General features: G+C 36.1%; 1 protein-coding gene across 1 annotated transcript in view; it reads right to left on the bottom strand.

The window, feature by feature from the left end:
• Positions 1–12139, bottom strand: part of LOC113057912 (teneurin-2-like) — a 182111-nt gene that overhangs the window by 74827 nt on the left and 95145 nt on the right. The gene's annotated exons all lie outside the window — the stretch shown is intronic.

Raw genomic sequence — 12139 nt, 5'->3', positions numbered from 1 at the left:
TATTTTTATTAATTATTATTATTATTATTATTATTATTATTATTATTATTATTATTACAAATTAATTATTTGTATACAAAATGTGTATTAATGACTTAACTTTTATTTAGAAAGTGATATTTTTTTATTCTTTGTGCACACAAAATATGCTTGTTGCTCCATAAAATTACAGTTGAACCACTGATATCACAGACTATTTTAAAAATGTCCTCACTACCTTTCTGGGCCTTAGAGTCTAGTCTAGTCAGTTACATTGCTGTCTATGGAGTGTCAGAAAGCTCTCTTAATTTGGGCTCAGAAGACGAACAAAGGTTTTATGGGTTTGGACATGAGGGTTAGTAAGAAAAAGGCAGAATTTTCATTTTTGGGTGAACTGTTTAAGTCATTTGCTCTTTGGAACATTCTGGTGTTGCAAACTTTTCAAGACAACTAAACAGCCAATTACAATCAGCAGTCTTACATCACTTCACTTCAATGTACACCTTTAAGCACTTACTGTACAGTACTGTATCAAGAACCTCCTAAAACTGCAGTTACATTGAGAGTTACACTTTCTCAAAGGGATCTGGTTACATCACATGTGAGCTTTCAAAAGACTGAAAAGAATTGGATAAAACCTATTTCAGTACAGTAAAAGCAATTTAGGAAGATCTTTTCACAAACAGGAATGGAGCATAGCCATGGGTATAGCTATAGATAGACAGAGCTCCCTCCTGTATTACAGTTGCTCAGCCGTGCCGTTTAGTGCTGTATTAGTGTGATCCGGCCTGCCTCACTTGGTGAGTCTTGACCACATCTGAGCCCCGTCAGCCTCTCCTCAGGACATCCCAGATGACAGTGTCTTCCGCTTCATTTGAGGGATTCCTTCACAGTACAGTTGGCAAAAAAATGAAAGCCACCTCATTAGATCCCTAAGCCCTGAAGCTAATGGGCCACAGAGAAAACAGGACTCAGCTTCATCCATTAATTATAATAATAACAATACCCAAGCTCCTTGAGCAGCTATTTGCTTTCCTTTTCAATTAATTTCATCACACACACTTGAGGGAGAAGACACGGAAAGTGTTCTGTGAACTCTGCAATTATAGTGGCCGTAGTAGTTGAACTGACCAATCTTTGAGACCTGTAGGAAAAAAGCGTCCCAGTGTGCGGCCGAAACAGCACTGCAGAAAGAGGGAGCTATTCAGCAAATCCGTGCTGGGGCCCATGAGAGAAAAAATGGAAAGATAGAGGAGCCGTTCCAGGGAGACGGCAGAAGAGATAGACAGATACACAATGCAGATAGAAATTTCCTCCAGAAGAGGTGAGGCACAGAGGGGAGGAGCTTTGACATTCCTCTCACCTCTTATCTTCCCTCTCTCCTCCTCTCACCCTCGGAGGCTCACGCTAGGTGTTTAAACACTCCGGCGAGTGCAATAGGACATCGCTGGATAAGACGGAGAAATCTGCAGACTGGAAAATGTGTTTATGTCTGTATGTCATCCATGCATAATGCAGGGTTAGAGCTCAGCGTTTCCCAGCTCGCTCCTCACCTGCCCAGTTTATTCTCTCACTAATAGCAGGTTTCAAATATGAGAACAAAGAATACTCCATTAAAAAAAGAAAAAAAGAAAGATACTGAACACTGGAGAGAAAAATAACATTGTTAACATATTTTTGTCTTGATTACCAGTAAAAATATCTAATGGAATATAGTTAATAAAATACAGTTTTGAGAATACACTAGTTCAAAATTTGGTCACAAAGTTTACATTTATTTTTATTAATTTTTTTCATTTGTCAACATTGATGATAATAATAGGAAATGTTTCGTGCAACAAAGCACCATATTAGAACGATTTCTGAAAAGATCATGTCACGCTGAAGACTGGAGTACTGATCGTGAAAATTCAGCTTTACCATCACAGGAATAAATTACATTTTAAAATATCAAATAACATTTTAAAATAGAGTTATTTTAAATTGTAAAAAAAAAAAAAAAAAAAATCACTGTTTTCCTTCAATGGTGACCATAAACGACTTCTTACTGACCCCAAATTTTCAAATGGTGGTGTATAATTAAGTTTATTATTATTATTATTATTATTATTATTATTATTACTAAATTATTTTTTTCCTTTTTTTTTAATTAACCTTACTAAATTCTGTTTGATTTATTTTTAAAATATTCTTTTTCAAGATAGACAATCTTAAAATAGGTTTTACCTCAAAACAATTCTGCTTCTCAAGTTAATTTATCTTGTTTTAAAAAACTGAAAGGGACAAGTTCCAGTCTGTTTGGCTGCTAGGAGGGGGTTGGCATTGGGAAAGATGGGTGGCATGCTGCTGCCAGAATGAAATACAGAGACCTCCCAGATTGGATTTTCATAATGAATTCAGTGATGCTATGAAATCATCTGAAAACTGTCATTTATTTTGCCACTGGCGCCAGATATATTGCCGTACACACAAACAAACCAAGGAGATGACATTTTCACTCTTGCAATGTGTTGTCATAAACCAAAACCAACAAGTCTGACAACATATGCTTCCTGCGTTCTGCTTGATAATGGATCACACGGATTACACACAGACACATGACGGACTGTGATGTCAGACAGCCAGAGACATGACTTGGATCAAATGCAGGATGAGGCTGTTTAAACACTCTTACGGATCATCTATACATGTAAATATGCCAACAAAGTGTGACACATCTTGATGCCAACAGCTGATGCTGGATGAAGGATGTAAAGATGTAAGTCCTGAAACTGAAAATGATGTTCTAATAATGGCCAAAAAAAGATATATCGCTTAGCCTACATTTTCTGGCATATTTTGGCACCATTATCAATCTCATGCCGGAGTTCTGAAAACACATTATCTCACATTTATTGTTGCAGTCCATCTGGCTGCCCAACTTCAAACTCCATGATGAAATACTCAGACAGATGACTCATGAAATAAAAGTGAGGTAATAAAGCAATTACAGTCCAATCAATGTATATCTGTCCTTCCAGAACAGACGATTTAGAGGATTTTATTCTATGAAAAATACATATATTTATATATCCTGCAGCTTGATTTTATAGCATAATCCTGCTCTCAGAGGAGTACCAGCAGGTGTGCAATGAATTTTCAAAGAGACAAAAAGCTTGAGGAGGACAGATCTTGGGTGCAATGTAGGCTGGAATAACACTCACTCATTCTTTTCTCTATCAGTTTGTGGGGACTAGACTTGTGCTCTTCTCAGCAGAATTATTTGTTCAGCTTAATAAAAGTTATTGGTGTAAATACGATTGATGAATAGTGCAAACATGCAAAACTTCTGCAACTGAGCATGAATAATGAACTGTCTGAGAACTAATACACACACATTCACACCAAAAGATGGATTTGAAACTATGCCATCGTTTACTCAAAACCCTATGACTTGTCTTGTGCGTAAAGAAGATATTTAGCAGAATGTCCAAGCTGCTCTTTGATATATATATATAATTAAAGTGGATGGAGACTAGAGATAGCCGTGTCTGGCATTTACTAATAAAGTAGCTCGGACGCGCTGCTAGATGACTATTCCATTAATGAATATTTGAATAAAGAGTGCATGGCTGAGAAGTTGAATTCGGTTAGACTGATGCTACACAATAGTGAGAGAGCCTGAAACCATTTGAGGATGATAGGGAGAAAATATGTGTGTCTACAAGTGCTTATTCCAAGGATGTAGTCCCATGGAAATGGGTCCAATTTTCTCCCTGAATCACACCCATGACTGCTTTCTGAAACAAGATGAAGTTTTGGCTAGGCAAGGAAATGAAGCTTGTCTTTGCCCATCAATCAGACAGTGTGTGCAGACAGGCAGCTGTTTAATATACAACCACCATTAGAGGCCTCTCTCTCTTTCTCTAATCTCTTTGCCCCTTTCTATCTTTCAATCTCTCTTGTGCTCTTTCTGCTCATCGGAGGCAGAGCTCAGGTAAAGTGCTGTCTATCCACCAACAGATTCTCATCATATCGTCTTCTGTCTCGTCTCAGCCCCTATCTTTCAAACATGTACTGTGTGTCCCTTCTGAACAGTTATCAAAACTTTTAAAGTGCTTGGTCAGACATGCACAGGGTCCAAAACCAATAGTGCCAATATAATGATAATAATAAAACTTGCATTATGTTGCATTATGTGTATTGAAAATGTATGCATATTAGTGACAAATAACATTCAATCAATAAACACAAACAAATAAACTGAGGAATATTCCACATAGACCATTGGGTTACACTTTATTTCGATAGTCCACTTCAGACATTCTACTGACTATAAGTAACTTTGTAACTACATGTCAACTACATATCAACTAAATCTCAGAAATTTGCAACTACATGTCTACGATCTCTCAGAGTAGACTGTTAGGGTAAGTTTAGGGTTAGTGTTAGGGGTAGGTTTAGGCTTAGTATAAGTTGACAATAAGTTGACAAAGAAAGTGTTAGAAGATATTAAGCAGACAAACTACTAATACTCTACTAACTGCTAGTTGACATGTAGTTGCAAGGTTACTTACTGCTAGTAGAATGTCTAAAGTGGACTATCAAAATAAAGTGTTACCGACTATTGAACTGCCATATGTACTGTCCCAGATAGAGAGATAGATAGAGAGAGAGATAGAGAGATAGAGAGACAGAGATGGAGAGATAGATAGATAGAGAGAGAGAGAGATAGAGAGAAAAAGGTAGAGAGATATAGATGGATGATAGAGAGATTGATGGATAGAGAGAAAGAGATAGATAGATAGATAGATAGATAGATAGATAGATAGATAGATAGATAGATAGATAGATAGATAGATAGATAGATAGATAGATATGACAGATGTTTTAGAGCATCTTTGATTTCAATCACGTCAGATTAATGTCAGTCTCTATATTAGAGTATAATGTATTATGTACATGTATTGAGCATGTTTCAGTCTGCTGGAATGTTATACCCACTGCCGGGGTGATTTTTTTTTCAATAGAGGCTGTAATTTGTTGCGTAACTGTCATGGTTTTGTTGATGAAATAACCACCATCATTCTCTCGTGTTTCTTTTTCTCTTTTATTCATTTTCACCCTGATAAGAAAAACTGCAATTTCATTGGATTCATACAAAGAGTTCAATCTGTGCGGAGACACAATGCACACTCAGACAATCAATATTTCCCCGACTCTCCCTACCATCCTCCTAATATATTGAAAATGAAGTTAGAAAGATTGATTCTGTATTCAGTGCTACGGGCCAATAGAAAATTAAATGAAAATGTAAATGAACGCTGTTGTGTATCACCAAAGTTGCACAGAGGGGTTTTTGTTGTACTCAATTTGTATAATTTGGTATTTGTAGCCATTCACAGATACAGCATGACTCCGCGATCTAGTTTTGATTATTTATGTCCCTCGCTAATACACAAAGTGTCAGGACAGTGTGATGACACAAGGTGGGGTGGCTGAATCCATAGATGCTTTTTAATTATCCCCCCTTAAAACATTCTTCTTATCCCTTCATTACAGACACACACCTCATTCAGGTGAATTTTATGAAATTATTCATCCTTTAATGATTCAGAATACCTGATCATTAAGCTTTAAGCATGTAGTTATTCACACGTGAGTGAACAAAAAAAAAAGTTGATCCTAGCGTCTTTATCCGCTGATGAAAAAAGGAGAGGTGAAAGTCAGCGATTTAACCGACATCTACGGCTATAGGAAAATGTAATCTTTTGTTACGCAGAAGTCTTAAGCTATATCTGCTCAGATTGTAATGGCTCTCATTGTTGTAAGGGATCTGAGAGGTGCTATTGCAGTCAGGATGAGTTTAAACTGCAGTGTGGGGGGACGTCTCTGTACTAAACTGCCTTTCTGATGACTGCTCACACTTTATCCTGAACACCTGCTTCCTGACATGCTCTCCCAATCTCCAAGACTCCCCATTAAGCAGAACATTGAAGGCAGTAGAAAATCTGACATAAATCCTCAAAAGAAAGGGATATTCCTGCAGATTAAAACACTCTCCAGGAAATGCAGAGACAAGTCTGCCATTAAAGCCCATTTAATCCCCTCTGGAACATGACGGGCTTGTTACGGTACAGCTGAGATAGCCAAAGGAGATAGACACAGTGTTCAGGCATCTCTATTTCCCTGTCCACTGGCACAGTTTCCTACACACGATTTGTAAAGATGTCAAAAAGGGAAATTGAAAAGAATGGAGAATGTCTGAAACGTGTATTAGAATGTTGCAGAGCAAATCTCATGCTCTCTGCCTGTCTCTTGTCTACTTCCAGACTTGGGGAGTAATGGAATATTTGTAACAATCATGACAAAAAGGTAGGTGTATTCAGTTACAGAACCATTTTTTAAAGAGGAAAGGCAGTCTGATCTTTCCTCTTACTCTCACATGCGCAAATGACACTGTACTCATAACTCAGCTCAGAGTCAAACACTGACACAAGTCACAAAAACCAACTTCTCAGTACACCACATGGAAACTTTGTCTTATTCCCAATTTTTTTTTTTCTAGTATTATATATATATACAGTGCCCTCCATAAGTATTGGAACAGTAAAGACAAAACTGCTTTATCTGCTGTGGAGTCAAGACATTTGCACTGATTTGCATGATTAAAAGATTAATATGTGACAAAACTACAGAATGTCACATTTTATTATTAGGTCTTTCGACACATACATGTTTTACCAAATAAAAAGGACAAAGCTTTTAGAGTTCACCCCACTATTTGACGTGAGCACAAGTTTTGGAACAGCTGAATTAAAGGCAGATGTTAAAGATTAAAAGATAATATTTAATTGCAGATCATTTGCATGCAATCAGAGCAGTGAGTCTGCAACCCATAGACATCACCAGACTCTTGGTCTTATGCTTTGAAAAGCTTTTCTCCAGCCTTCTTTGCAGCCAATTCCAACTGTTGCTTGTTTTGTGGAGTTTCTGTCTTCAGTCCCCTATTTAGCTGGTGAAATTAATGATCAATCGGATTTAAATCTGGAAATTGATTTGGGCAATCTAAGACTTTAAATTTCTTTGCCCTGGTAAAGTCCTTGACTGAACTGGCAGGGTGATTTGGTCATCGTCCTGATCTAATATGAAGTGCTTTCTAATGAGTTTTGTGGCATTTTCATGAAAACTGGTAGCCAAGATGATTTTGTGCCCTTCCAAGTTCATTCTGCTACGGTCATCATAAATTAAGTCATTATTAAAATTAAGAGGTTCTGTTCTAGAGACATGCCATGCATGCTCTTGCCATGACACCACATCAACCAAGCTTTACAGATGAGGTATGTATGCTTAGGATCATTTGCAGTTCCCTTTTTTCTCCAAACTTTTGCTTTCCAGCCACTTAGATAAAGGTTAATCTGTCTCAGCTCTAAAACTGTACTGGCTCACATTTGTGAAGAATCTTGCCTTTCTATTTCTGCTGCTGATCAGAGCTTTGCATCTTGCTGTGTAGCTTCTGTAATTGTGTCAAACTCTCCTGCGGACTGTAGATTGACAGAGCATCACCCCATCTTTCTGAAGGTTGTTGCTGATTTTACAGACATGTGTTTTAGGGTTCATTTTCACAACTACTGTTGTTTTTCTCAGCCGATCAGGTCATCGGTGCATGCTGATGTCGCAGGTAGTTTCCAAACTCTTGATTTCTCCATGCCCTTTGTTTTTCCTATAGTTCTAATTGCTTTCTTTTCTTTCAGAGTCAGCTTCCTCGTCTTCATCCTGGTTTGTGTGTGTTATCGTCAAATGCAAAACTTAGAAGGCAGAAGCAATGGATATAACAGATAAGCTTTTAATATCTGATGAATGAATGCAACAGGACACAGCTTAACACTAAGACCTGTGAGGCAACTGTTCCAATACTTATGCTCACATCAGATAGGGAGATGAAACTCTAAAAGTGCTTAACTTCTTAGCAGGTAAAACATCTTTGTGTTGAATCACCCAATAATAAAATGTGATATATATATATATATGCTGCTAATAGAGAATCCTGAAAAACAAAACGTATCCCGCTTTCCACAAAATATTAAGTATTACAAACATTTAATATTAAATATTTAAATAAAAAAATAATAATAATAAAAGTCAGCATTGATAATAATAAGAAATGCTCATTGAGTAGCAAATCAGCATATTATAATGATTTCTGAAGGATCATGTGACCCTTGAAACTGGGCTTTGCATCCATTTAAAATACATTCACATAGAATTATATATATATATATATATATATATATATATATATATATATATATAAATTGGAACAATATTTCACAGTAGCACCGTTTTATTGTAATTTTGATCAAATAAATGCAGCCTTGAAGAGACTTCTTTCAAAAACATAAAAAATCTTACCATCCCCAAACGTTTTAACGGTAGTGTACGTTTCCCATCATTTTCTGTGGCACAATAATTATAAAAACAGAGATAAGCAATGCCTATGAGGCCTGGAAGTCACATGACAGGCTGTCTAACCAGGCATGGAAATTTCTTTAAACTGGATTTATCTTGCTCTTAAGATAGTTTCCTGCTTTCCTAGTCAGCTTTAACAATCAATCTAACGCCTCTTCCCTCAAGGTTTGCATAAGCCAGTGTCTGAGGAGTAACAAGTGCCTTCACTGCTTCTGATTTATTTCTTTCTGCATGAAGATGAGATGCTAACAACCTCCCCTTGGACTAGGAAGCACTGCTAATACACTCCGTCTGGAAAAATCTGAGCACTGTGAGTTGTCCCATTCAGTCTCTGATGTGAACAGAGGGAACATGGCCACAGTACTTAAGAGGAGGTTTCTAAAAATGTTTTATCTTTTCATTCAATTACAATAGACAAACATGAAACCGCAGTGCAAAGAATCTCATGGTTTAAAGTCACCAGGTTGAAGAGGTCAGTCTTAAAACAGCTAAAGTCAAACATCTAGACAGAGTGGAGTGGATTAATGCCACAGAAAATCAAATCAAGGTCAGTACAGAAGACCTGCATGCCCATTTCAGTCTTGAATATAAATCTATTGTGCATCCAAGATATATGCCAGAGGTTCTAGGCTTATATTAGACTAAATAAACAAAATATTAGCTTAATTTCTTTTAAAATATTTTAGAGCCCTATACTGTATATCTAGAATGAACACAGACATTCTCATGACTAAGATTTTATTAATTTCCATTCCATTTTTCAGTTCTGGAAATCACACTTTTTAAAATTCTGATATTTCCAGGTTGTCCAATGTCAGTTTGGACAAAATCATGGGTTCTTATAAAACTTAAGGTGTGCAGCAGGTTTGTAATTCTGCTACTACCAGCATTATTAAATTAGTAATATTAATTTAATATCATAATATGTATTTGCTTTAGATTTTTTGTCCCTTATATGTCTATATAGCTTTGAACATACTTATTTCAGTTCACTTTTTAATAGTTCCAACTCAAACTTATTTCAGTTAATTCCTAAAGCAACATTCCTAATTTTCTTAAGTTTTTAAGTTTGTTTTTTCAGTTAATATGTATATTTTGTTTCAGCTTATATGAATTTCTGAAAATGATTTAAGCGTTTGAATAATAATAATACAAGTATTATAAATATACATTTGGAATTCTTTCAATGTACTGCACAAAGTTTTTGCACACAAATATGCAAAATATACAAAAAATATCGCTTAAACGTGTTTGAGCATAGATGACCTACAATAATGTACAGGAATTGAAAAAGGTTTTTTTTTTTTTTTTTACATTAAAGCATGTCAGTATATTGTTACACCAAATACACAAAATAATGAAAAAAGTAATTAATAAAAATATCATATGACCCCTTAACAGGGTCAGAATAATACACTTTTGAACAGCAATTGTGGGCAAGAGTTCTCAGCCAGTGTGGTTCATAGTCAAGCCAGGTGGGTCAGACATGCATGTGCGTCATTGCCATGTGTGTCATCTCCATGAATCTGCTATGGGTGTGACCACAACTTGGCAGTGTCTGAATTTCTGGTGCAGAGGAGGACAGAATCTTCCAGACACTGAATAATCTACAGCTTGAGAAGATGCAAATTATCATCATAAATTGAGATAGATGCCTTTTGCTATGATGTGAGACCTTGCAAGCATATAGGGTTTACTCACATGCACAAGCATAAGTGCCAGTTAACTTCCTTACTATAAAATTAGCAGCACACGATTGGCTTACAAACAGTAAATAAAGTCATATAAGCAGTTTGATGTTTTATCATAGGCTTATCCTCTATAATAAACTCAAATGACACATAACACACCTATAAACTACACAAAGTTTTAGCCCAGATAAATGCCTGTCAATTTAAGGCAACTGAATGGATTCAGTAGAAAATGGCACACAGACAAAACCACAAAGAGCTCATCTAAAAGGAAAAAAGGTTTTTTTTTTCTGCAGAAAGCAAACTTGACTAATAGAAAAAAATGTGTACCATCACACCTCCTTTAAGAAGTGCAATCCTTTCTCATGCTCCAAATAAAATTACAAAAAAATTACAGCAATTGATACATGAGTGTAATACTACACTGTCATCTGTGAATGAATGACTATTTCACTAAGAACCAGTTGTGTATGATAAATAATAAAGTAGATCTGTAAAGTTGACAGAAACAGCTCCAAAGCAAAAGACTTCAAATAAGTAGGAGCATAGAGCAGGAGAAAAGAAAAGGAAAGGGGATGCCAGAGTTAATATACACACTATATGCTTACCAGATGAACAGAAGCGATGCAAAAAGCTACTGACCTATTTATGAAACTGGCAAGAGAGCAGCAAAGAAACATCAAAATACTTCAAAGGCTTCTTTTTAATGCCTTGTTGTGACTAAGTTTGGAAACATATACACATACATTGTCTCTAATGTTCATGAACAGTCTGCATTTCAAAGACATTTTGGCAATATTTGGTAATGTAAGATAAAAAGATGTCGGGCTGAGCGACAGAGGAGCATGAAAGATGGATAGTGTGGCAGATGTCGGTGTTCTGATGATGAAATTCAGAATATAAGCATAATGAATAAACATCATGAAACTTTTTTTTATATAGCAGCAAAACAGCAACTGTTTTGTTACCAGTTTGATAAATAACACAATTTTGATTATGGTGCACTTTTTTGATAAAACGTATGTGTCATGACATTGCTTTATAAGGGATGGAAGCTAAAACTACACTGAAACTAAACAACCTTTTTGTTAAGAAAAGTAAATAAATCTGTTTAAGCACCACACAAACAAAAAACAAAACAACAATTTAATAATAAAATAAACATTAAATAATATGATAATAATAACAATATACCCCCCCCCCCTTTAAATATAATGTCAAAATAAAGAAACATGGCAAATCATCAGTTTCAGAACTTTAAATAGCAATATCTGACAGAGGAGGAGTACCTTGGACAGCTCTTGTGACAATGTAGGTGGTGTGATTCAGCACCTTGGACAGCAACACCAGACTGAAAAGCACCATTTGTGTCTGAGTTTCAGTCATATGGGAGCGACTGCTAGAAGGCCAAGTTTAGTCAAGATATAGAGAACTACAACCTCTTTAGCTTCAAATGCCTCACCAAATGAGGACAGAGAAAGACCCATTAGTCAACTAGACTGGAACGCAAAAGAAGAGGTCTTGAGACGAGCTTTCTTCTGTCTGGATTAAGATGCTGTAAGTGCTTACATGATTCATGATTTTGTTGTGGTAGAAACTGGAGCAAGTTAAATGTATCTATTAGCCACAAGTAAATAATCAAAAAGACAAAAAAAGAAAAAAAAAAATGTTTTGAAAACATTGGTTGTTAGTCTGTTTTTTTTTTTATAGGAAATCCTAAAAGCAGATGCTCTTAACTACTAACACCAAGTATCTGTCTGAATACCAACTCATCTCACATTTCAACTTGCTGTGGGATCTCTCTGGTGGGTGCTTTATTTACAAATATATAGAGTTGCATCACTGCTTATTGGCAGAAACAGCAACAGAACTGACGTCAGGCAGCTCATTATTCCTGAAGCACATTGATTTGTAAATCATGAGTAACTTTCCAAACGCAGAGAGACTTGATGACTAAAACGTAGGGCAAGAAGAGGCTCCATCTCTTAGCATTCTTCATCTATGCCAATTTTCAATTTTCA

Source organism: Carassius auratus, chromosome 39, assembly GCF_003368295.1.
Source record: "Carassius auratus strain Wakin chromosome 39, ASM336829v1, whole genome shotgun sequence".
Classification (NCBI taxonomy): Eukaryota; Metazoa; Chordata; class Actinopteri; order Cypriniformes; family Cyprinidae; genus Carassius; species Carassius auratus.
The sequence above is the reverse complement of the archived record's forward strand: the minus strand, read 5'-3'. Positions and strand labels throughout refer to the sequence as shown.